Raw genomic sequence first — 26,905 nt, 5'->3', positions numbered from 1 at the left:
GGGAGATTTTGGCCAAAAGTATAACAAACTTTCAGTTACAAGATGAGTATGTTTTGAGGATCTAATGTATAGCATGATGATGATAGTTAACAATACAGAATTACATACTTGAAAGTTGCTAAGAGAATAGATCGAAAGTGTTCTCACCACACATACACACATACACATACACCAAGGTAAATATGTGAGGTGGTGGAAGTGTTAACCAACATGACTGTGTTAATCCTTTTGCAATATATAGAATATATATATATATATATATATATATATATATATATATAAACAAGTCACACATTATACCCCTTAAACACACATACTGTGTTATATGTCAATTATATCTCCATAAGACTAGAAGTAAAAGAAAAAAATAAAACAGTCTTCCATCTGAAAGTAAAGTATTGTTTTTTTTTTTCTCTTCGAGTTGCATTGTCTCTTTTGAAGATATTTGAAATACCCTCTTGCATCCTAGAATGGGCCATTTGCTAAATAATGCCCTTTGCTGACAAATTCTAACTTTTCCTTTGAAAAGTATTGCATTTCCTTTCTGTCAGACGCTTCTGTGAAATTCTAAAAGTTCTAAAAATGTGCGAGATTAGTCATATCTTGTAACTGTCAGTAAGTGAGGAACTGTGGAAATTATTTGAATAACTAATTTGCACAACCAGTTGAGGCAAAGGGATTTATCTTCTGCCCAATTATCTACCAGTTTGCCCTAGTTCTTTTTGCATGAAGCCCTAACCTTGGTTGTCTAGAGGATCTCACATCTTCTTCCATGAAGGTCAGTACATTTTTTCATCATTGCTGTCTCTTAAGTCTCCTCGGGTCTCTTTTCTTTTTTTTCTGTTACTTCAGCTGCCCTAGAATAAAAAAAACAAATCCTTCCATCTTCCCTCTCTTTGACACAGTGGATCTGTTGTCTCCTGCTGCATATCTCTGAAATTAAGAGGTTATAAATGTACCTCTAAGTGGTAACTCCCGTGTTTCTATGATGAGTGGCAAATTAATTTCTTATCTGGTGGTATTGGACTATCCTTTTCTCCACACTCCAGACCTCAAAAAGCACCTCTAATTCTCCAGATTGCCATGCTGCTAAGTTACCTTTGCCTTTCCCTTTCTTCCTTTACTTCTCTTTTTCTTCCCCTGACTTTGCGGTTGACCTTGAACAGAATGCTTTCTTGAGCATCTCTGGGTACATCGTGTGGCTTGCCATTGCTCATTGGATGACTTGACATCCCTAGTTCTTTTTCCATTATTCCTGCCCCTTTCTCATACCCAATCTATAAAATATTCTTTTGGCTTTGTTCTTGAAATGAATGAGGTAGATTGCATGTTAAGAATGGGTACTGACACATATGATTAGCTCTGGGGAGATTGCTTTAGTTATGAACAGTACTGATCCTCCTTCCTACTGTGTGACTGTGGGAGACTTTTGAACCTTATCCTTGGTCTATAAGGGTCTCTGTTGAGCCTCAGGAAGCTGTAGGTGGTGGCAGTAACAGAAAGTACAAGGGTAGAGGCAGGGAATGAAGCCATACCAGGTGTTATACTTCCTACATAATAATCCAAGGCAATTTATCCCAATTATTTTATCGACTCTTATGTCCTTTAGAATATATCCAAATCTCCTCCCCCTCTTTTTTGCCTAAAACAATAATACAATTATAACTAATATTGATGATGCTTTGCAGTTTTCAGTGCAGGTCCAGAGATTCTACTTCATATGATTTTCAAAACAGCTCTGTAAGGTAGGCAAGGCTGGTAATATTTATTATTACCATGTGCACACTTCCTTGATCATGCTTTTGCTTTGTATATTGATATAGAACATGGACATCAAATGAACTCCGAGCTAGTTTTACATCCTGCTCCACAGGTAGGAAAACTGAAGCCCAGGGAGAGATGAAGTGATTTGCCTAAGGTCCATGGGTAAAAGTTAAAAGAAGTCAGGTCTTCAGTCCATATTGTCTTAACGCTTAAAAAATAGATTATTTTGAAATAAACATAGATTCACAAGAACTTGTTAGAAATAATACAGAGAGATCTGTATTACCCTGCACTCAGTTTTTCTCAGTGGTAGCATCTTCCAAAACTGTAGTACAATGTCACAACCAGGATATTGACAGCGGTTCAATCAAGATACAGAGCATGTCCATCACCACAAGGATCAGACTCACCTTCTGCTTCTACCCTGTCTTTAACTTCTGACAACCATTAATTGGTTCTCCAGTTTTATTATTTTGTCATTTCATGAATATTATATGACAGAGTCATATAGTGTACAATCTTTAGGTATTGGTTTTTTTCACTTGGCATAATCCTCTGAAGATACATTCTGGTGGATGCATGTACCAGTAAGTTTTTTCCTCTTTTCATTGTTGAGTAGCATTTCATGATACACTATACCTCCACAGTTTGTTTAACCATTGATCCACTGAAGGATAGCTGAGTTGTGTATAGTTTGGGATATCACAGAAAAAAAGCTGCTGTAAACATTCCATAGGTTTTTGTGTGAACATCAGCTTTTGTTCTGCAGTTTCTGGGCTGTATGGTAGTTGCATATTTTTAGCTTTTTAAAGGAAGGGCCAAACTATTTTCCAGAGTGGATGTACCATCTTATTAATACATTCCCATCAATAATGCATGAATGATTCAGTTTTCCCACATCTTTGCAACCTTTTGTGTTGTGACTATTATTGGATTGTAGTCATTCTAATAGATATGTAATGATGTCGCTGTGATTTAAATATGCATTTCTCTAATGACTAATAATGTTGAACATCTTTTCATTTGCTTATTTGTCATCTGTATATCTGCATTAACAAAATGTCTCTTTATGACTTTTGCCTATTACTTAACTGCATTCCTTTTTTAAATGTGTGTTTTTTCCAATGTGTGTTTTTTTCCTTCCTTCCTTCATTCTTTCCTTTCTTCTTTTGAACTGAGAGTACTTTATATATTGGATGTGTGATTTGCACATATTTTCTTCCAGTCTGTAACTTATCTTTTCATCTTTTTAACAAGATCTTTTGCAGAGCACAATTTTAAAATTTTGATGAAGTTCAATTTATCCATTTCCTTTTATGTATTATGTTTTTTGGTGTCAAGGTCTAAGAAAACTTTGTCTAAACCCCTAGATTCTGAAGATTTTCCTATGTTGTTTTCCAAAAATTTAATAGTTATAGAAGGAGTAAGACCTATGTTGATATTCTTTTTTTCTTTTTATTATGCCATTGGCTGTGCAATTGATTCAGTGCCATTTATTGAAGAACTTTCTTTCCTTCATTGGATTATTTTTGCATCTTTGTCAAAAATTAGTCTGGCTTATTTATGTGAATCTGTCTATTCTGTTCTATTGATCTGTCAGTTTCTCCACCATCACACAGTATTAATTATTGTGTTATATACTAAGACTAATTACTAATACTAAGGCTAATTACTAATACTAAGTTATATACTAAGACTAATTACTAATACTAAGTTATATACTAAGACTAATTACTAATACTAAGACTAATTACTAATATATACTAAGTACTAATTACTGTGTTATATACTAAGAATCAAATAGAATGATTCCTCTCACTTTATTCTTACTCAGAATTGTTTTTAGCTATTCTAGTTCCTTAACTTTTACTTGTAACTTTTTGTATCTATAAAGTATTTTTGAAGATTTTATAGAAAATGTATTAAACTTTTTTTTATCAATTTGGGGAAAATCAGCATCTTTACTATAGAGGTTATTACAATTCATTATCATGGTATTTCTCCTTACTTATTTAGATCTTCTTTGATTTCTTTCATCAGCATTTTGAGGTTTTTACATACAAATTTTGTTTTGTTAGTATTTTTTGTTATTGTAAATGGTGTTGTTTATATTTTGGTGTCCACATGTTCATTGCTAGTACATAGAAATATAATTGATTTTTTTATGTTTATCCATATAATCCAACCTTGATGAATCAACTATTAGTTCTATGAAATAAAACTTTTTTTGGGGGGTATATTCCTTGGGAATTTCTGTAAATAGTCACAACACCTAAAATTAGACAGTTTATTTCTTCCTTCCAGTCAGGATGTGTTTAACTCCTTTTCTTGCCTTATTGCACTGGCTAGAGTCTCTCAAAACATGTTGAATAAGAATGATGAGAGTCAAAATTCGTTGGACATAGTTAAAGCATTGCTGAGAAGGGAGATTTATAATGCTAAATGCATACATGAGAAAAAGTCTCAAATCAGTTATCTAAACTCCTCAAGAGTAAGGAAAAAAGAAACCACTGAAACTCAAAGCAAAACAGAAAGGAAATAATAAAGACAAAAGCAGAAATCAGTGAAATGAAAAACAGAAAACAAATAAGCCAGAAACTTTTTATTTGAGAATATGAATAACTGATACATCTCTAGCAATATTGTAAAGGAAAAAACCATAGAAGGCACAAAATTACTAATATCAAGAATGAAATAATTCTAAACACTATCTCCAGAAAATATGAGACAGAAACACTTTAAAATTAATTTGTAAAACCTATTATTACACTAATAATAGGGCTCCCTTGTGGCTTCAGCTTCAGCATCCCTGGGTTGGGAAGATCCAGTGGTTTCAGCTTCAGCATCAGTCCTTCCAATGAGTATTCAGGGTTGATGTCCCTTAAGATTGTCTGGTTTGATATCCTTGCTGTCCAAGGGACTTTCAAGAGTCTTCTCCACCACCACAGTTTGAAGGCATCAATTCTTTGGTGTTCTGCCCTCTTTACCGTCCAGTTCTGTCAACTGTATGTGACCACAGCCTTGACTATGGAAGACCATAGCCTTGACTATACAGACCTTTGTCAACAGAGTAATGTCTTTGCTTTTCAACACACTGTCTAGGTTTTTCATTGCTTTCCTGCCAAGAAGCAATCATCTAATTTAATGGCTGCAGTCCACTGCAGTCACCATTAGCAGTGATTTTAGAGCCCAAGAAGAGGAAATCTGTCACTATTTCCACCTTTTCCCTTTCTATTTGCCATGAAGTAATGGGTCTAGTCAAGGCTATGGTTTTCCAGTGGTCAGGTATGGATGTGAGAGTTGGACTGTGAAGAAAGCTGAGTGCCGAAGAATTGATGCTTTTGAACTGTGGTGTTAGAGAAGACTCCTGAGAGTCCCTTGGACTGCAAGGAGATCCAACCAGTCCATTCTAAAGGAGATCAGCCCTGGGATTTCTTTGGAAGGAATGATGCTAAAGCTGAAACTCCAATACTTTGGCCACCTCATGCGAAGAGTTGACTCATTGGAAAAGACTCTGATGCTGGGAGGGATTGAGGGCAGGGGGAGAAGGGGACGACAGAGGATGAGATGGCTGGATGGCATCACTGACTCGATGGATGTGAGTCTGAGTGAACTCCGGGAGTTGGTGTTGGACAGGGAGGCCTGGCGTGCTGGGATTCATGGGGTTGCAAAGAGTCGGACATGACTGAGTGACTGATCTGAACTGAACTGAATGGGGCTGGATGCCATGATCTTAGTTTTTTTTTGATATTTAGTTTTAAGCTGGATCTTTCACTCTCCTCCTTCACCCTCATCAAGAGGCTCTTTAGTTCCTCTTTGCTTTCTGCCATTAGAGTGGTATCATCCACATATCTGAGATTGTTGTTTCTCAGCGGATGTTTTTCCCACCTATCTATTTTTGCTTATCCTGTATTCCTTCCTGATATTTCAAAATTCTTTTCTTGTCATTTCTTTTCTGTTTAGAGAACTTCTTTAGCTATTGCTTTTAGGGTAGATGTGCTGGTGACAAAATTTTCCTGCATCTGAAAATGCTACTATTTTTCCTTTACTCTAGATTAATGGCTCTGTTTTTTCAGCAGTTGAGAGATATTGTGCCACTTTCTTCTTACCTCCATAGGTTTTGAAAATATATATACTATCATATATAGGTTTTTCTACCTATAGGCGAGGTGCCATTATCCTCTGGCTGCTCTCAAGATTATTTCTTAGTCTCTGGTTTTAAAAATATGACTCTGCCATGTCTTAGTATAGATTTCTTTAGGTTCATTCTTTTGGGGATCTATTCAGATTCTTTATCATTGTAGTGAACGAGATACATGTAGCATAAACTTTGCTGTTTTAACCATTTTTCAGTATAAAATTTAGTGGCGTTAATTACATTCACAGTGCTGTATGACCATAATTGCTACCTATTTCCAAACTTTTTATCATCCCAAACATAAACTCTGAATTCACTTAAGCAATAATTTCTTTTCCCTTCCTTCTAGCCTTTAATAGCCTCTAATCTACTCTTGGTTACTATGAATTTGTCTATTCTAGATGCTTCATCTAAGTGGAATTGTACAGTGTTTGTTCTTCTATGTCTGGTTTAGTTCACTTACCACAATGTTTTCAAGGCTCATCCATGTTGCAGAGTATCAGAACTACATTCAGTTTGGAAGACTGAATAATGTTCTAAGTAAAGTGAAAGAGTTAATTGCTCAGTTATGTCCAACTCTTTGGGACTCCATGGACTGTAGCCCACCAGGCTCCTCTGTCAATGGAATTCTCTGGGGAAGAATACTGGAATGCATATTCCTACTCCAGGGGATCTTCCTGACCCAGGGATCAAATCCCAGCCTCTTGCATTACAGGGAGATTCTTTACCATCTCTGCCAATATTCTGCTGTATGACTGCCCTACATTTTGTTTAGCCATTTATCTGTTGATAGACACTTGGATTATGAACAGGTCTGCTACAAACATTGGTGTACACATACCTGCTCGTGTTCCTGCTCTCAGTTCTTTTGGGTATAAACCTAGAAGTGGAATTTCAGGGTCATATGGTAATTCTGTGTTTAAGTTTTTAAAGAGTCACCAAACTGTATTCCACAATGAGTACTCCACTTTAAATCCACATAGAGTGTATATGAGGAGAAGGCAATGGCACCCCACTCCAGTACTCTTGCCTGGAAAATCCCATGGACGGAGGAGCCTGGTAGGCTGCAGTCCATGGGGTCACTAAGAGTCAGACACGACTGAGCGACTTCACTTTCACTTTTCACTTTCAAGTATTGGAGAAGGAAATGGCAACCCACTCCAGTGTTCTTGCCTGGAGAATCCCAGGGATGGGGGGGCCTGGTGGGCTGCCGTCTATGGGGTCACACAGAGTCGGACACGACTGAAGTGACTTAGCAGAGTGTATATGAGGGTTCCATTTCCCAACCTCCTCACAACACTTATTTTTCATTTTATTTATGTTATAGACATCATGGTAGGTATGAAATAGTGTGGTTTTGATATGTGTTTCCCTAAAAACTGATTATGTTGAACATCTTTTCATGTGTTTATTAGACATTTGTACATCTTTGAAGAAATGTCTATGCAAATACTTATGTCCTTTTAAAAATTAGAATGTCTTTTTTTTGTTGTTGTTGAGTTGTAGGAGTTCTTTATTCTGGATAGTAAAGTCTTATCAGAGGTATGATTTGCTAATATTTTATCTCATTATTTAATAGGATTCTTTTTAAAAATTTTAATAGGGCTTCTTTTTAGAATAGATATAGACTCATAGAAAAATTAAGAAGGTCCAGAAATTTCCCATATACCTGCTATCCCTACATGTGCATAGGCCTCCTTCATTATCAACATCTCTCTGTAGATTGGTACCTTTGTTACAGTTGATTTACCTACTTTGACACATCAAGGGTTTATAGTTTACATTAAAGGTTCGCTTTTGGTGTTGTACAGTCTATGGGTTTGGACAAATGTGTAATGAAACATATCCACCACTATAGTAGCACACAGAGGAGTTTCACTGCCCCCAAAACCCTCTGTGCTCTACCTATTCACACCTCTGTTCCCCCTAGTCCTTCAGAACCATTCATTGATCTTTTTACTTCTTCCATAGGTTTGTCTTTCCTAAAATGTAATATAGATGGAATTGTATAGTATATAAGCTTTTCAGATTGGCTTCTTTCATTTACTAAACTGAAGTATAGCTGATTTACAAAGTTGTGTTAGCTTCAGGTATTCAGAAAAGTGATTCAGTTGTGTGTGTGTGTGTATGTATATGTGTGTGTGTGTGTGTGTGTGTGTGTATCTGTGTGTGTATGGGGACTTCCCAGGTGGTGCAGTGGTAAAAAATTCACCTGTCAAGACAGGAGACTCAGGAGACACGAGTTAGATCCCTGGGTTGGGAAAGTCCCCTGGAGTAGGAAATGGCAACCCACTCCATTATTCTTGCCTGGGAAATTTCATGGACAGAGGAGCCTGGTTGGCTATAGTCCACTGGGTTACAAAGAGTTTGACACGACTGAGCGTGCATGCGTGTACATATGTGTCTGTCTATATACATACATACATGCATGCGTGCATGTGTGCTCAGTCATTTCAGTTGTGTCTGACTCTTTGCCACCCTATGGACTGTAGCCTGCCAGGCTCCTCTGTCTATGGGATTGTCCAGGCAAGAATACTGGAGTGGGTAGCCATGCCCTCCTCCAGGGAATCTTCCTGATGCAGGGATCAAACCAGTGTCCCCTGCATTGCAGGTGAATTCTTTACCACTGAGGCCCCTGGGAAGCCCTACACATGTACATATATTCATGTTATTTTTCAAGTTCTTTTCCATTATAGATTATTGTGATAGTGAATATAGTTCTCTGTGCTATACAGTACACCTTTGTTGTTTATCTGTTTTGTATATAGTAGTCTGTATCTGTTAATCACAACTCCTAATTTATCATTCCCTCTCTCTCTTTCCCCTTGGGTAGTCATAAGTTTGTCTTCTATGTCTGTGAGTCTATTTCTGTTTTGTAAATAAGTTCAGCTGTATTATCTTTAAGCATTCCAAGTATAAGTGATATCATATATTTGTTTTTCTGTCTTCATTAGTTTGATAATCTCTGGATCCATCCATGTTGCTGCAAATGGTTTATGGCTGAGTAATATTCCATTGTGTATATATACCACACCTTCTTTATCCATTCATCTCTTCATGGATGTTTAGGTTGGTTCCATGTCTTGGCTATTGTAAATAGTGCTCCTATGAACATTGGAGTGTGTTTCTTTTTAAATTAGAATTTTCATCTGTTCCAGATATGTGCATAAAAGTTGGATTGATGGATCACATGGTAGCTCTATTTTTAGTTTTTTAAAGGAAATACCATACTGTTTTTCCACCAACAGTATATAAGGGTTCCCTTTTCTCCACAACTGCTCTAGCGTTTATTATTTGTAGATTTTTAATGATGGCCATTCTGATGCATGAGATAATACATCATTGCAGTTTTCATTTGCATTTCTCTAAGTACTGATATTGAGCATCTTTTCATGTGCCTGTTTCTATCTATATATCGTCTTTAGAGAAATGTGTATTCAAATCTTTTGCCCATTTTTTTTATTGGGTTATTTGGGGTTTTTTGATACTAAGTTTTATGAGCTGTGTGTATGTTTTATAAATTAAACCCTTGTCTGTTACATCAATTGCAAATATTTTCTCCCATCCTGTAGATTGTCTTTTTGTTCTACTTATGATTTCCTTTGTTGGAGAAAAGACAGTCTCTTCAATAAGTAGAGCTCTGGACACTCACATGTACAAGAATGAAATTAGAACATTCTCTAACACCATATGCACAAATAAACTCACAATGGGTTAGGTTAAAGACCTAAAGGTGTGACTAGATACTGTAAAACTTATAAAGGAAAACCTAGGCAGAACATTATTTGACATAAATAACAGCAATATTTCTTTGACTCCACCTCCTAGAGTAATAAAAATAAGCAAATGGGACCTGATTAAGCTTTAAAGTTTTTACACAGCAAAATGGGAGAAAACATTTGCAAACAAAGTGACCAACAAGGGATTAATCTCCAAACTATACAAACAGTTCATGCAGCTCGACATAAAAGCAAACAGTCAAATCAGAAAATGGACAAAAGTTCTAAATAGACATTTCATCTAAAGATGATATACAGATGGTAAACACACACACACACACACATGAAAAGATGCTCAACATAACTAACTATTAGAGAAATGCATATCAAACTACAATGAGGTAGATCATCACACCATTCAGAATGGTCATCATAAAAAGTCATAAACATAAACAACAAAAGCTGGAGAGAGTGAAGAGAGAAGAGATCCCTCCTACACTGTTGGTGGGAGTGTATATTGGTAAAGCCACTATGCAGAGCAATATGGAGGTTCCAAAAAATATATATAGAACTACTATATGATTCACCAATCCCACTCAGTTCAGTTACTCAGTCGTGTCCAACTCTTTGCAACTCCATGGACTGCAGCACACCAGGCTTCCCTGTCCATCACCAACTTCAGGAGCTTACTCAAACACATGTCCATTAGTCAGTGATGCCATCCAACCATCTCATCCTCTGTTGTCTCCTTCTCCTCCCGCCTTCAATCTTTCCCAGCAACAGGGTCTTTTCCAATGAGTCAGTTCTTCACATCAGGTGGCCAGAGTATTGGAGTTTCAGTTTCAACATCAGTTCTTCCAATGAATATTCATGACTGATTTCCTTTAGGATGGACTGGTTGGATCTCCTTGCAGTCCTCTCAAGAGTCTTCCCTAACACCACAGTTCAAAAGCAACAATTCTTTGGCGCTCAGCTTTCTTTATAATCCAACTCTCACATCCATACATGACTACTGGAAAAACCATAGCTTTAACTAGACAGACCTTTGTTGGCAAAGTAATGTCTCTGCTTTTTAATATGCTGCCTAGGTTGATCATAGTTTTCCTTCCACGGAGCAAGTGTCTTTTTAATTTTATGGCTACAGTCACCATCTGCAAGTGATTTTGGAGCCCCCCCAAAATAAAGTCTGTCACTGTTTCCATTATTTCCTCATCTGTTTGCTATGAAGTGATGGGACTGGATGCCATGATCTTAGTTTTCTGAAAGTTGAGTTTTAAGCCAACTTTTTCACTTTTATCTTTCACTTTCAGCAAGAGGCTCTTTAGTTCTTCTTTGCTTTCTTCAAGAAGAAAGGGTGGTGTCATCTGCATATCTGAGGTTACTGAGATTTCATGATGTCCAATAAAGGACAGAAATGGTATGGACCTAACAGAAGCAGAAGATGTTAAGAAGAGGTGGCAAGAATACACAGAAGAGCTATACAAAAACGATCTTCATAACCGTGATAACCAATCTGGTGTGATCACTCACCTAGAGCCAGATATCCTGGAATGCAAAGTCAAGTGGGCATTAGGAAACATCGCTGTGAACAAAGCTAGGGGAGGTGATGGAATTCCAGTTGAGCTATTTCAAATCCTGGAAGATGATGCTGTGAAAGTGCTGCACTCAATATGCCAGCAAATTTGGAAAACTCAGCAGTGGCCACAGGACTGGAAAAGGTCAGTGTTCATTCCAATCCCAAAGAAAGGCAATGGCAAAGAATTGCCTTTGCCAAAATTGTTTAAATTGCCAAAAATGTTCAAACTACTGCACAATTGCACTCATCTCACACGCTAGTAAAGTAATGCTCAAAATTCTCCAAGCCAGGCTTCAATAGTACGTGAACTGAGAACTTCCAGATGTTCAAATTAGATTTAGAAAATGCAGAGGAACCAGAGATCAAATCGCCAATATCTGTTGGATCGTCAAAAAAGCAAGAGAGTTCCAGAAAAACATCTACTTCTGCTTTATTAACTATCCCAAAGCCTTTGACAGTGTGCATCACCACAAACCATGGAAAATCCTTCAGGAGATGGGAGTACCAGACCACCTGACCTGGCTCCTGAGAAATCTGTATGCAGGTCAGGAAGCAGCAGTTAGAACCGGACATGGAACAACAGACTGGTTCCAAATCAGGAAGGAGTATGTCAAGGCTGTATATTGTCACCCGGCTTATTTAATTTATATGCAGAGCAATCCCACTGCCAGATATGTATTCTGCAAAAAGCCTGTTTCAAAAAGATACACGCACCCAGTGTTCATGGCAGGACTATTTACACTAGCCAAGACATGGAAGCAACCTAAATGCCCATCAACAGATGAGTGGATAAAGAAGAAATTTACATTTGTATAAGGAATATTACTCAGCTATAAAAAAGAATGAAATAATGCCATTTGTAGCAACATGGATGGACCTAGAGATTATCATACGAAGTGGAATAAGTCAGAAAAAGACAAATATCATATGATATCCCTTATATGTGGAATCTAAAAACATGGTATAAATGAACTTATTTACAAAATAGGAACAGACTCACAGACAACAAACTTACGATTATCAAAGGGGAAAGGTGAGGGGAAGGAATAAATTACGAGGTTTGCATTAGCATAAGCATATGTTCCAGTTCACTGATTCCTTCCTTCTGACTCATTCATTCTGCTGTTGAATTTTAAATTTGGTGACTGTATTTTTCATTTCTAAAATTTCCTGTTGGTTCTTCTTTATATTGTCTATTTATTTTCCATTTGTTTCTGTTTTTGTATGGATTTTATATTTTTTTCATTTATTTCAAGTGTGCTTGTAGTTGGTAATTGAGGCATGTTTATGATTACTGCTTTAAAATATTTGTCAGATAATAATTCTAAGATTTCTGTCATTTCTCCAACAGGCCTACCGCAGTGGAGAAGTGGAAATTTGTTTTGGTAGTACTGGGTGGAGATGGATGTCCAGGCTCCTCAGAGTGTCTCTGATAACATTATAGACAGGGGTGAGAGGAACTCATTACCATCCAACGGAGATGGAATTTCAGCTCCCTACTCATCCTTCTCTGACATCAGCATACTGGGTGGTTAGAACGTCTCATTATAGCCTCATCTAGGCTTTCCACTTGAACTTGGCTGACATGGGTAGGGATGGGAGCCACAGTTTACCTGTTGTGTTTGGCATAGAATGTTTATTGTCTATAACATATCTTTGTAGGCTTCCCCTTTATTTTTTCTTTGTTTAGAGAGAGTTGACTTCTGTACTTGTTGGCATTTCTAGGTTGCCAGCTTCTTCAGTTCCAAGTCTGAGACATGTGAGGCCAAAAGAAAAGCCACAAATTCAGCAGTACATCATTCCTTGGGTCCTCTAGTCCCTAGATTGTCTGACTTCTCTGCCTTAGCCTTTCAGAGTCTTCTTATGTTTATTTAAATATAATTCTTAGAGTTTTTAGTTTTACTTGGTAGGAGGAATAGGAGAAGGACATTGTTCTCTCTTACTAGAACTGTACATACACTTTTAACAGAATTTCAGTCTCCCATATCAAATGTGAACTTCATTTACTGCTTTTCCAGACTAGTAGCTCCTTATTAAAAGTCTGGCTCCGTGTTTTTAAAACAATAGGCTGTGACTCATTAGTGAGTCATAAAATCCACTTTATGGGTCATAACTAGCATTAAAAAATGAAATATAATAGTGTGAAAATCAAGTACATAGTAAGGGCAAGAATTGTTGCATAACATTTTTAATAGTCTCTGTGTGTGTGTGTGAATGTGTGCATGCACACATATGTCTGAATACTGGGTTGCAAAGTTAAATGCATTTTTTAAACTGTGAATTACAGTCAACATAGTCTGAAAATCACTCACTTACATGGGGGAAGAATGGTGAGAGAGAGAAGGCAAGACTCATTCAAGCTTAGATGAAACCCCTGCCACCCAAAGGCATTAGTTGACTTAGGGTATTGTATGTTAGCTAGTTTCGCAGATTGGACTAAAGAGTCATGTTTAGTCCATTGCTTTTTTTTTTTTTTTTTTTGCTTTTTAAAAATGCTTTTATATCCCCCCAGAATCACTTGCCTGTAGGTTGAAAGGGAGAGACCTCACTATCACAACTGGCCCTAAACCTGAGACTTTCATTCCAACTGTTGAGCTTAGAAGCAAGTAGATTCTTATAAGGAATGTTTGGAGGCAATTCCATTGTATTCCAGACATAGATTCCTCCAGGAAAATTCTCTTAGGAATAAAAATTAAATTAGTGCCATCCTCACCTCCGCCCCCAGTGCATTTCTGAGTTAAAAGCAAGCTTTTACTCAGTACATTTTGTGCTCTTTTGATATCGAGTGAGGAAGAAGCAGTAGTGGGTGACAGGAAGCCAGACTCTGGTGGGGAGTCCATAGGACTATTCCTTGGTGGAGAAGGTAAAAATAAAATGTTTCAAATATTGTAAAGCAATTATCCTCCAATAATGAGAGAGAGAGAGAAGAAATTAGCTGCAAGTTGAACTATAGGACCTGTATTACTAATGGATAAGACGAGGAGGTAGTAAATTAATCAAGTAAATCTTAAATGGCCAGAACACCTTAAATTGCCATGGAGTTCTTCACATTACTTCAAATTAGGAGACTCCGTGTAAATCACTAATTCTTGTGATCTCATTATAGATGGATTGTGTGTGTCTTGGAGATTTTGATAATGAATTGTGATGGTCTATTTTGGGCCCAGCTCAGTGATAGACACTTTCACATGGGTACTCTATTGACTTCTTAGAATAACCCTGTGGACAAGTAGTATGAGCCCCAGTTCACAGATGAGGATGATGAAGCTTATAGAAGGTAAGTGATTTGTCCCAAATTATAGAGTTGGCAAGTGGCAGAGTCAGAATTTAGACTCAGGTAAGCTGAGTAGTTTCCATATGCCTCCCACTTTACTACAACTGCTTTTGTGAAATGAGGCCATGAGAGAATACAGTTAACCTCTATGAAAATTAAGAGGCTCAAATATTTTTTAAAAAAGTTCTGTTGTTATACTATTATTTTTATAGCTTATTTTTAATTTTTGACCATGCTGGGTCTTCATTGCTTTCTGTGCACAAGCTTTCTCTAGTTGCAGTGAGTGCGGTTGTTGCTTTTCCTTGCAGTGCTCGGGTTTCTCCTTGCTCTGGCTCCTCTTGCTGTGGATCATAGGCTCTGGGTCCGCAGGCTTCAGTAGCTGTGGCACTCTGGTTTAGTTGCTCCTTAGCATGTGCAATTCTGGACCAGGAATCAAACCTCTGTCTCCTGCATTGGCAAGCAGATCCTTAACCACTGTGCCACCAGAGAAGTCCGAAAGTTCTGCTCTTTTAAAGTTCTGCTATATTTTAAAGTTCTGGTAAAAAGCAACCCACTGTTGCTATTTAGATCTGTGAAAAGATTTCATGATATAGGACTTTTTCTGCAACTTTACTGTTTAAAGAAAACGTGTCTTCTTTCCTGGGCTTCTTCAGTGGCTCAGCAGTAAAGAATCCACTAGCAGTGCAGGAGCTTCAGGAAATACAGGTTTGATCCCTGGGTTGGGAAGATCCCCTGGAACAGGGCATGGCAATCCACTCCAGTATTCTTGCCTGGTAGGGATCCCATGGAAAGAGGAGCCTAGTGGGCTGCAATCCATAGGTCCCAAAGAGTTGGACACAATTGTGAAGCAACTTAATACGCATGAATACATCTTCTTCCCTAAAAATATTTTACTGGTTAAAAAAGGATCATAGTGAAATCTACCAAAGCATAAAACAAAATGTGAAATACGGCAGGAGGCATAAGCTGTTTCACCAAACACTGAATGGTATGTTTTCAGAAATGGCTGTAAATTAAATAAAGCAGCAGCATTAGAAACTGTTTAAGCCCTTAACAAATATTTGGGATAGTGATGCTGTTAGAGAAACTTACTGCCAATGATTTAAAAAAAAAAAAACCAGTAGAGATAATAAGCCCTGGTTAATAAACCCTGTTATTTTATCAGTGAAGTAGAAAAAATACTTTCAGTACTTTCAGCAAGAGATTCATGATGCAGGAGGTGTTCCAGAGACCCTTTCTGCAGCATCTGCACTATGTGAATGAGTGACTGACTGACTGAAAGTTGCTCAGTTGTGTCTGATTCTTTGCGACACCGTGGACTGTAGCCCACCAGGCTCCTCTGTCCACAGAATTCTTCAGGCAAGAATACTGGAGTAGGTTGCCATTTTCCTGTTCAGGGGAATCTTCCCAACACAGGGATCAAACCCGATCTCCTGCGTGGTAGAGAGGAAATTCTTTACCCCCATCTGAGCCACCAGGGGGACCACCAGGTGGCATGGTCTAAACCCAAACATCAGCTGAAAGCAACCAAATAAATTACAAACAGGCATCCGAACAACCCCTAACCAGCGTCAGAAATAGCAAATTGGTTCCTGAGTAGATTAATAGGGACAGTATTAGGGGGAAAGTGCAGTCTAAGCAATACAGGTATAAACCTTAATAATTGACTCTATGCTGGCTCTGAGTAGCTGCAAAGGATTCTTTGGGGACAGTATTTTAAAAGGCAACACTATTGCCTGAATCAGCTAGACTGGCTCTCTTAGCTGAGTTGGAGGGTTCTGGAAAGATTTGACTGTATGAATAAGATGCTTTATTCCTGGGCAGAGGTTTAATTAAAAAAGAAAAAAAAAATCATATGTTGAGACCTTAGGTAGGCAAAATGTCTTTAAAAAAATATTCCAGTGACACCTGGATCATTATAGCAAAGAAGAATTTAGAATTTAATTACCTACAGGGTGTTTACATATGTTATCATCAGGAGCTTAGAGAGCAAATTAAGATAGACCTAGGCACTTTTTATTTAACCTGCAGTCAGTCTTGTCTTTCCTGTTCCTCAGATGCAAATACAGTATCATTAAAGAGGTGACTCAATTTCCATAGATGTATTCCTGAAAACCAGATGTGCTGTGAGCAAACCAAATTGTTGGGAAATCAAATTATGTTTTATATCCTAAGGGAACTTGTTATTTAAGCATCTGTGGTGTTTGTTATGGCTTAAAGGATTGGCATTTATAGGCCAAATGGTTACCTCTGCTAAGATGCTGTGTCTATGTTGTAGTCAGGGTCATGTTAGGCTATGCTGTAGGGAAAAAAAAAATATAAGTGTCAGTGACTTAATACAGTGATTTATTTCTTGTTTTTGTCAGAATCTGATGCAGGTTTGGACAGCCCTCTGGTGTTCTTGTCTTCCAGGGACCTAGTGACTCAGGGACTCAGAGTATTCCCTTTTTGCATTTCTAACATTTCAGTGTCATATGACCCCAAACGACACACAGAGGCAGTAAAGGTAGTATGTGAGTGCCCCAGAAGTTGAAAATGGTTTGGTGACCACAGTCTGCCACCCTGGGGTTTATTTCTGTGTGATTATCTTTGTGGGTTTTAGAAGCATTGATGAGACTCTGCTACAGTGAAGTGATTTTCAGAGCCCTTGGTATATTACACATTTAATAATGCTTTTTGTATACAAATATAGCTTATCATTAAAATAATGATAAAGGCATCTCTTAAAAAGGATACACTGGCCATCAGATTCAGGAACCAGAGGAAGAAAAGACATCCATGGGAAATTATCACAGACCCTGAAAATGGGTCTTCGCACAACAAAAAACACTTTGTGTTACATTATTGGTTCTACAGTTCATGCTTTCAAGTTCTCTTTGCCTTGACTTTATGGTAATTTCCTGGATGTCATCTCAGACGGCTCCCCTGACTTTGGTCCTTCTGTTTTCTTGTGTTTCGCCTGCGTGTTCCTGACTTGGTCTGCAACCTCAACCTGCAGCCCTGATCCTTGCCTTCATTCTAAATCTTCGTTGGTAGCTTGCTTATGTGGCCTTCCCAGTATCTAACCACTCTCCGTATTCTGCCCATATTATTGCTTCTATGTAACTCATGCTACTGTATTTCCTAAAGCCTGCTCAGGGATACTACTCTGGCATTCACCCCCTCTCTGCCCTATCATTGTTCTTCCCCCATTCTACTGAATATTCCCTACTAAATATTCCTTTCTCTATTGCGTTCAAACAGTCTATTGTTTCTCCCACCCTGAAAGAAAGAAAGAAAACCTCTCTTGACCTTAATTCCCATTCCAGTTAACTCTATTATCTCCTTCTCTTTACTTCAAAATGCCTTAAATTTCTTTAATTGCTTTAATTTCTCTCCTCCACCCTCACTTGAATCTACTCCAATTAAGCCTTCACCAGCACTACTCTTCTGAAACTGCATTTGTCAAGGTCACCCTTGAGTTCCATGTTGCTAAATCCAGTGGTTATTCTCTGTCTTCATCTTACTTAAAATCTCAACAGCACTTGACACACAGCTGTTCACTCTCTTCTGTGTGAAAATTTTTTTCTTCTTTGCTTCCATAATACTACTCTTGCCTGGTTTTCCTCCTACCTTTTAAAATGCTTCTTCTAAATCTTTTTCCCCCCTGTTTTCTCATTTCCTCATCTCCTAAATATTAGAGTACCCCAGTTCCCTGCTCTTGGACCTCTTTTTTTTTTTTTTTCTCTATCTATAATTCCTCTGTAGATGATCTGATCTGGATTCATGGTTTTAAGTAGCATCTCTGTGCTGATATTATTCAAATTAATATCTCCAGTCTGGATGCCTTCCCTGATTCTGAACCTTCGTCACTTGATGGGCATCATCTCTTGGATGTCTAATAGGACCTGGAAACTTTAACATTTCCAAAGCTAAGTTCTAGGTTTTTCTCTAGATGAGCTTTTCTTATACGTTTCTCCATTTCAGTTAGTATAACTTCAGTCCTTAAATTGCTAGGATAAAAATGCATTGACCTCAGCCTTAACTCTTCTGTTTCTCTGACAACCTTTATTGATCTGTCAGAAAATCCCTACAAATTCTTCTAATTTGACCATTGCTTCTCACCTGATTATGTCTCACCTGTGTTACAGTAATTTCCCAATTAGTGTCTTGCTTCTGTCTTTGCCCACCTTGCCTCCCGCAAACCTATCTTATCCCAGCAACCAGAGGGATCCTCTAAAGATATGTTAGATCATATCAGTCTTCTTATCACTCTCATCTGAGTCTCATCTCATCAGCCTAAAACCCAAAGTTCTCACACTTACCTACAAGGCTCTATGGGGCCTGGCTCCTGGTTGTGTTCCTTCTTTGCCCTGCTCTTCCCGCTTCAGCCACATTGCCTCACTGCTGCTCTTGGACAGTCTAGGCAGCCTTCCTCTTTTCATCCTTGACCTTGCTGTTTCCGTTCCCTGGCATTCTAGCTTCCTAGAATGGCTCACTTGCTCATGTCCTTCAGATTTGCACTCTGCTGCACCATTTCTGGGAAACCTTACCTCATCATTTATCTAAAAGTTGCAGCCATTTCCCCTGATATTTTCTACTCCATCTGCCAAGATTTATTTTTCCTTCTGCTATTGTCATTTTTCAACCTACCTAATTTTCAAACTTATCTTGTCTTTTTATTTTATCTTCCCCATTAGCATATAAGCTCCCTGAGGGCCATATATTTGACTGGTTGATTAACATTGTATCTCTTGTGACTCAAACAATGACTGACATATAGTAAATGTTCAAGAAACACTTGTTGAATGAAAGAACAGATCAATGATAGGATTGTGTTCTCAAAGTTAATTTAAAATTCTGCTATGTAGAACACTGTTTACATTTCCTCACAGAGACAATACTATTCATGGTAGATAAGTCCTGAAATACTTGCTTAAAATCTAAATTCTACAATATGCCCAAAACTTAGGGCATCAGTTGAGTTATCATACAATGTTCCCAGGTCTCCCACATTGTAGGCAGATTCTTTACCAGCTAAGCCACAAGAGAAGCTCCAAAATACTGGAGTGGGTAGCCTATCCCTTCTCCAGTGGATCTTCCCAACCCAGGAATTGAACTGGGGTCTCTTGCATTGCAGGCACATTCTTTACCAACTGAGATATCAGGAAAGCCCCAAATAATTACTTATTTGGCTGTGCCAGTTTTTAGTTGCAGCATTCACTATTTAGTTCCCTGACCAGGGATCGAACCTGGGCCCTCTGCATTGGGAATGTGGAGTCTTAGCCACTGGACCACCAGGGAAATCTCAAAAGTGAAAGTTGCTCAGTTGTGTCTAACTCTTTGTGGCTCCATGGACTATACAGTCCATGGAATTCTCCAGGCCAGAATTCTGGAGTGGGTAGCCTTTCTCTTCTCCATGGGGTCTTCCTAACCAAGGGGTTGAACCCAGGTTTCCCGCATTGCAGGTGGATTCTTTACCAGCTGAGCCACCAGGGAAGCCTGATGTCCCCTAGCTATCTACTTTCAGTAAGACACAGTTGATCACAATATAACTTTGTGAGGATTCTAAAAGGGGGATTAGAGAGTCCAGTGGGAAAACTCAGAAAAAGGAGCTATGGTTTTGGAATTTGAGTTAATTTCACAGAAGAAATTGTATTTGCATTAGGTCTCTAAAAATGAAATGGAAGTTTGCCACAGAGAGAAAAGGAAAGAAATGTTAATAGGCAGAAGGACTAGCATATCAGAAGATGTAAGTGTAAAGTAATATGGTTTGTTTGTGGAAAGAAGAACAATTTTTATGTGACTGGAATATTGGTGAGAGAGGCAGAGGGGTCAACATTGTGAAAAATTCTATAAGCCATGTTGGGGAGCTGAGGTTTATTTTGTCATTGCTAAGAAAGTTTTCTGAATTGAATAGAGCCCTGGAGACTGGTAAAGAAGCAAAAAGCTCATTTCTTCTCTGAGAAATTTTCTTAATGCTTTGTGGCTTATAAATTGTGTTTCTCAAATGTGATTTGGTTTCTAAGCAATTTCAAAGTTGATTGGGCTGCCTCAAAGTATGCGTGTGTATATATACACACATGTATATATGCATGTGTATGTATGTATGTATACACACACAATGTAATTTACTGTTTTACCCAAACATTACTTTTATGATATCCACATACACCCTGACTAAATCTTGCCATGTTATATCTTTAGCCATAACTGCTTAATAAAGTCAAATTTGATCTTTAGGAAGAGACTGGTGACTTGGAAGAAGGCATGGGAAGTTTGCTTATCAAAAAGGCAGGTGCTCAAGTCCTGGGAAAAGAAATTATAAGGAAAGAGATGAGGGAACCAAGATTCAAAAGTATCTGGAGCCTGAATCCTGAGTACTCAGTCCACATTAAGAAGGAAAACTTTAAATATAGAAAAGCTTAATGTCCTGAATTTAGGATCAACAATTTAATTATGTAACTCAAGACTGGGAATGCTTAGGCTGGCAGCTGATATGAGGCTAAGTATCAGATACTATTCTAAGGGCACTTTGCACAGCAAAATAAATGATCACCAAAAATACAAAATGAATGGGAGAAAATATTTGCAAATGATATGATCAACAAGGGATTGATATCCAGCATATATAAACAGCTTACACAATTCAACATCAAAAAAAAACTCGGTTGAAAAATGGCCATAAACAGTGAATAGATATTTTTCCAAAGAGCAAATGCAGATGGCCAACTAGCAAATGAAAAGATGCTTAATACTGCTAATCATCAGGGAAATGCAAATGAAAACCATAATGAGGTATCATCTCACCTGTTGAAAGACATGATCAAAAAGAACACAAATGACAAACACTGGTGAGGATAAGGGGAAAAAGAAAACCTTGCACACCATTGGTGGGAATGTAAATTGGAGCAACTGCTGTGGAAGACAGTATGGAGTTTTCTAAAAAAACTAGAATGAGAACTTTCATATTACCCAACAATTCCACTTCTGGGTATACATCTGAAAAAAACCAAAAACATTAATTAAAAAAATACATACATTCCAGTGTTCATAGCAGCATTATTTACAGTTGCCAAAACATGGAAGCAACCTAGGTGTCCATTCATAGGTGAATGGATAAAGAAGATACAGTATGTGTGTGTGTGTATGTATATATGTATACACACAATGAAATACTATTAAGACATCGTTGGCCACCTGATGTGAAAACTAACACATTAGATAAAACCCTTCACTTCTCTTTGTTTCACAGCTATTTGTAAGGCCTCCTCAGACAGCCATTTTGACTTTTTACATTTCTTTTTCTTGGGGATGGTCTTGCTCCCTGTCTCCTGTACAATGTCACAAACCTCCGTCCATTGTTCATCAGGCACTCTGTCTATCAGATCTAGTCCCTTAAATCTGTTTCTCACTTCCACTGTATAATCATAAGGGATTTGATTTAGGTCATACCTGAATGGTCTAGTGGAAACATTTCATGCAAAGATGGGTCAGTTTTCATTCTAATCCCAAAGAAAGGCAATACCAAAGAATGCTCAAACTTCCGCACAATAGGCTGCAGTCCATGGGGTTGCTAAGAGTCAGACACGACTGAGCGACTTCACTTTCACTTTTCACTTTCATGCATTGGAGAAGGAAATGGCAACCCACTCCAGTGTTTTTGCCTGGAGAATCCCAGGGACGGGGGAGCCTGGTGGGCTGTCATCTCTGGGGTCGCACAGAGTCGGACACGACTGAAATGACTTAGCTGCAGCAGCACTCATCTCACACACTAGTAAAGTAATGCTTAAAATTCTCCAAGCCAGGCTTCAGCAATAAATGAACCATGAACTTCCAGATGTTCAAGCTGGTTTTAGAAAAGGCAGAGGAACCAGAGATCAAATTGCCAACATGCGCTGGATCATCGAAAGAGCAAGACAGTTCCAGAAAAGCATCTATATCTGCTTTATTGACTATGCCAAAGCCTTTGACTCTGTGGATCTGGATAAAGGGTTGAAAATTCTGAAAGAGGTGAGAATACCAGACTACCTGACCTGCTGCTTCAGAAATCTGTATATGCAAGTTAGGAAGCAACAGTTAGAACTGAACATGGAACAACAGACTGGTTCCAAATAGGAAAAGGAACACATCAAGGCTTTATATTATCACTGTGCTTTTTTGACTTATACGCAGAGTACATCATGACAAACGTTGGGCTGGAAAGCACAAGAAAGCACAAGCTGAAATCAAGATTGCTGGGAGAAATATTAATAACCTCACATATGCAGATGATACCACCCTTATGGCAGAAAGTGAAGAAGAACTAAAGAGCCTCTTGATGAAAGTGAAAGAGGATAGTGAAAAAGTTGGCTTAAAGCTCAACATTCAGAAAACAAAGATGATGGCATCTGGTCCCATCACTTCATGGCAAATAGATGGAGAAACAGTAGAAACAGTGGCAGACTTTATTTTTAGGGGCTCTAAAATCACTGCAGATGGTGACTGCAGCCATGAAATTAAAAGACGCTTACTCCTTGGAAGAAAGGTGTGACCAACCTAGACAGCATATTGAAAAGCAAAGACATTACTTTGCCAACAAATGTCCGTCTAGTCAAGGCTATGGTTTTTGTGGTAGTCATGTATGGATGTGAGAGTTGGACTGTGAAGAAAGCTGAGCACTGAAGAATTGATGCTTTTGAACTGTGGTGTTGGAGAAGACTCTTGAGAGTCCCTTGGACTGCAAGGAGATCCAACCAGTCCATCCTAAAGAAAATCAGTCCCGGATATTCTTTGGAAGGACTGACACTGAAGCTGAGACTCCAATACTTTGGCCACCTGATGCAAAGAACTGACTCATTTGAAAAGACCCTGATGCTGGTAAAGACTGAAGGCGGGAGGAGAAGGGGACGACAGAGGATGAGATGGTTGGATGGCATCACAGACTCAATTGACATGAGGTTGAGTAAACTCTGGGAGTTGGTGATGGACAGGGAGGCCTTGTGTGCAGCAGTCCTTGGAGTCACAAAGAGTTAGACACGACTGAGCAATTGAACTGAACTGAACTGAATGCTAATTGAAAAAAGTCAGACAGAGAAAGACAAATACTAAATGTCATTTATATATGAAATCTAAAAAGTATAACAGACTAGTCAATAAAAAAGAAGCAAATTCCCAGATATAGAGAACAAACTAGAGGTTACCAGTGTGGATAGTGGTGGGGGCAGTATAGGGGTGAGAAGGTGAGAGGAACAAGAGAGTGAGAGATGCAAACTCTTGGCTATAAAATAGGCTCAAGGCTGCATTGTAGAAAATGGGAAATATTAGCCAACGTTTCTTAAAAATTGTAAACGGAAAGTAATTTTTAAAAGTTGTTTAAAATTTTTTTATTTTATTTTTTAACTTTACAATATTGTATTGGTTTTGCCATATGTCAACATGATCCGCCATAGGTATACACGTGTTCCCCATCCTGAACCCTCCTCCCTCCCCGTACCATCCCTCTGGGTCGTCCCAGTGCACCAGCCCCAAGCATCCAGTGATATTATACATGTTTGAATGCCATTCTCCCAAATCATCCCACCCTCTCCCTCTCCCAAAGAGTCCAAAAGACTGTTCTATACATCAGTGTCTCTTTTGCTGTCTCGTATACAGGGTTATTGTTACTACCTTTCTAAATTCCATATATATGCGTTAAAAATTTTGATCTTTTAGCCTAGGCTTTTGTTTTGTTAATGAGGACACCATGGCCAAAGTTATGAGTATAATATGAGCCAATAGTGAAGTGGGGCTTCACATACATAAATTCTAGTTTTCTTTGTATCATCCCATAAAAATTATTTTATTGTGGTAAGAACAAAACATGAGATCTACTCTCTTCATAAATTTTTAAGTGTATAGTACATTATTATTGATGATAGGTAGAATGTTATACGGCATATCTTTAGAACTTATTCATCTTCCTTAACTGAAACTTTCTGCACATTATTTAGTAGCTCTCCATTTCCCTCTCCCTCATCTTATTCCACTTTGATTCTATGAATTTGACTACTTTAGATGCCTCATGTAAGTAGAATCATGCAGTATTTGTTTTTCTATGACTGCCTTATTTTGTTTAGCATAATGTCCTCAAGGTTCATCTGTGTTGTCTCATATTGTAGAAGTTTCTTCTTTCAAACTAAATATGTATGTGTATACCACATTTTCTTTATCCATTCATCTGTCAATGGACATCTAGGTCATTTCTCTGTCTTGGTGATTGCAAGCTGCAATAAGCATGGGAATACTATCTTTTTTTTTTTTTTTGAGATCCTGATTTCAATTCTTTTAGTTAAATATTCAAAAGTGGGAGTGCAGAGTCATATGATAGTTCTATTTTTAATTTTTAAAGGAAACTCCATACTGTTACCAAAGTATCTGCACCATTTTGCATTCTCAATAGCAGTGCCAAAAGATTCAATTTTCTCCACTTTTTGGCCAACCCTTGTCTTTTTTTTTTTTTTTGGTAATACCCATCCTGATAGATGTTAAGTCATGTCTTATTGTGGTTTTGATTTGTGTTTCCCTGATGATTATGACAGTAAACATTTTTCTATAAACCTGTTGGCCATTTGTATGTTGTCTTTGGAGAAAAGTCTATTTAATTTAGTCAAATGTTAGTCTTTGGTGGGATTAAAAAAGACATCATGTTCCATGAACTGGGGGTGAACATTTCCTCTTGCACCATATTTGAAGTACTGTGCTTAATTCAGGGGTTGTATTTTAACTGACCTACAAAGTGGCCCCAGAGAAGGAAGTCAGGATGTTGAGGGGTCCCAAAATGTGTACGGAGAATGGCTGAATTGATTAAATTTGTATAGCCTGAAAAAGAGATAAAGGGAATGCTTAACAGTGGCTTCAAATATGAAGGGCAATTGTGTTCAAGAAGGAAAAGTTGGAGGGTTCAGGATGGGGAACACATGTATACCTGTGGCGGATTCATTTTGATATTTGGCAAAACTAATACAATTATGTAAAGTTTAAAAATAAAATAAAATTAGAAAAAAAAAAAGGAAAAGTTGGGGCTTAAAAAAGTTTTGCCTTCTAAATAAATATGAGCAGTTTTATATTAGAATTCCAAAAATGGAAAAGGTGTCTTGTGAGGCAGTGAGGTCCCTGTCATGAGGTGTATCCAAATCAGGTTGTGAACCTTGTGGAAATACAGTAGAAGTCATTACTCCAGTGGTCAGAAGGTTTGAAAAACTGGCTTCTAAGACCCTTTTAAACTGTAAGAATATATCCGTCTAAGAGGTCCTCAGTCCAAAGGGTAAGCCATTAAATCTTTACAGTCCATTTGATGTTACAAAAACCATTTTAGATTATATTCTTTACTGAAGGTCATTTACCATAACCCTTTATATAAATCAACCGATGATATGATTTTAGCAATTCCCACCTGATCTAACAATACATCAATTCTAAACATAGAATACACATTAGATTTGGTTCACAGATCAAAGAGTTTTGGAGCTATGAGCTATGAGGTCCTTAGAGATTGTCTGGTTAAATCCTTTTATTGTAGAGGTGACAAAATTGAAGTTAAAAGTCACTATTTATTCCTGTCTTACCTAGCTCCTTACAGGAGCATAAGGAATTCCTTTCCCCTATAGGCTCAACTTTGTTAACTTTTGAGACAATACAGGTGAGGGCAGGCACTTAGCAGCAGTCTTTGTTTGAGAAATGGTAATGCCTAGAATTTATTGAATAACAATAATTGCAATTTATTAAGCACCAACTCTCTACCAAACTCTGATATGGATGCCTCTCAGATGATATGAAACTTAGTTCTGTAAGAGCAGGATTATTATCTTTATTTTACAGGCTAGGAAAGTGATTTATCCAAGGTCACACAGCAAGTAAGAGAGCGGACGGTACCTTCAGATCCACAAAGGTTTGACCCCAGCGCCTGTGCTTTCATCCACTTTACATTGCCACTCAGTCATAGCCTGTACTTGCCTATATCACCTGGAGCATTTCTTTTGCTCACTAGATTGAATCTGTCTGACCTGAACATTCTCTTGGATCATACCTGTTTTTAGTACTCCTCTTGGACACAGAACATGGAATCATTGACCTCAGGGCCAGTCTGGCAGCCAGAGCATTGCCAAGTCTTTGAGACGGTAATTTCCACATAGTTTTCACTTTGAGTTAGGACAGGTGAGTAAGTCAGGACATCCTTACTTACTCAAGGATGCAGAGGGTAAAGGGGAGATCTGGGACCTGGACCCCAGAATTCTAATACCCATTATAGTGCATATTCCTCTATACTTGATTTTATTTCCCCATAAAACTGTAAATGAGATATATAATTTAAAAAAATTTTAAAACTCAATCTTCACAGACTAATCCAAAGTAAAAAGCTTTGAGTTATGCTTGATTGTCTCCTGGATATCCAGGATAGAACGGGTTTCTAATCCCACTGTAGACAACTCAGTATT

General features: G+C 38.0%; 1 long non-coding RNA gene and 1 other non-coding gene across 2 annotated transcripts in view; one reads left to right on the top strand and one right to left on the bottom strand.

The window, feature by feature from the left end:
- Nucleotides 1-26,905, top strand: part of LOC113906791 — a 254,544-nt gene that overhangs the window by 207,513 nt on the left and 20,126 nt on the right. The gene's annotated exons all lie outside the window — the stretch shown is intronic.
- Nucleotides 19,682-19,754, bottom strand: TRNAG-CCC. Its single transcript has one exon. It is a non-coding gene; the product is annotated as a tRNA-Gly (tRNA).

The sequence above is a fragment of the Bos indicus x Bos taurus genome, chromosome 16 (assembly GCF_003369695.1).
Source record: "Bos indicus x Bos taurus breed Angus x Brahman F1 hybrid chromosome 16, Bos_hybrid_MaternalHap_v2.0, whole genome shotgun sequence".
Taxonomy (NCBI): domain Eukaryota; kingdom Metazoa; phylum Chordata; class Mammalia; order Artiodactyla; family Bovidae; genus Bos; species Bos indicus x Bos taurus.
This window is presented reverse-complemented; position numbering and strand designations above follow the sequence as displayed.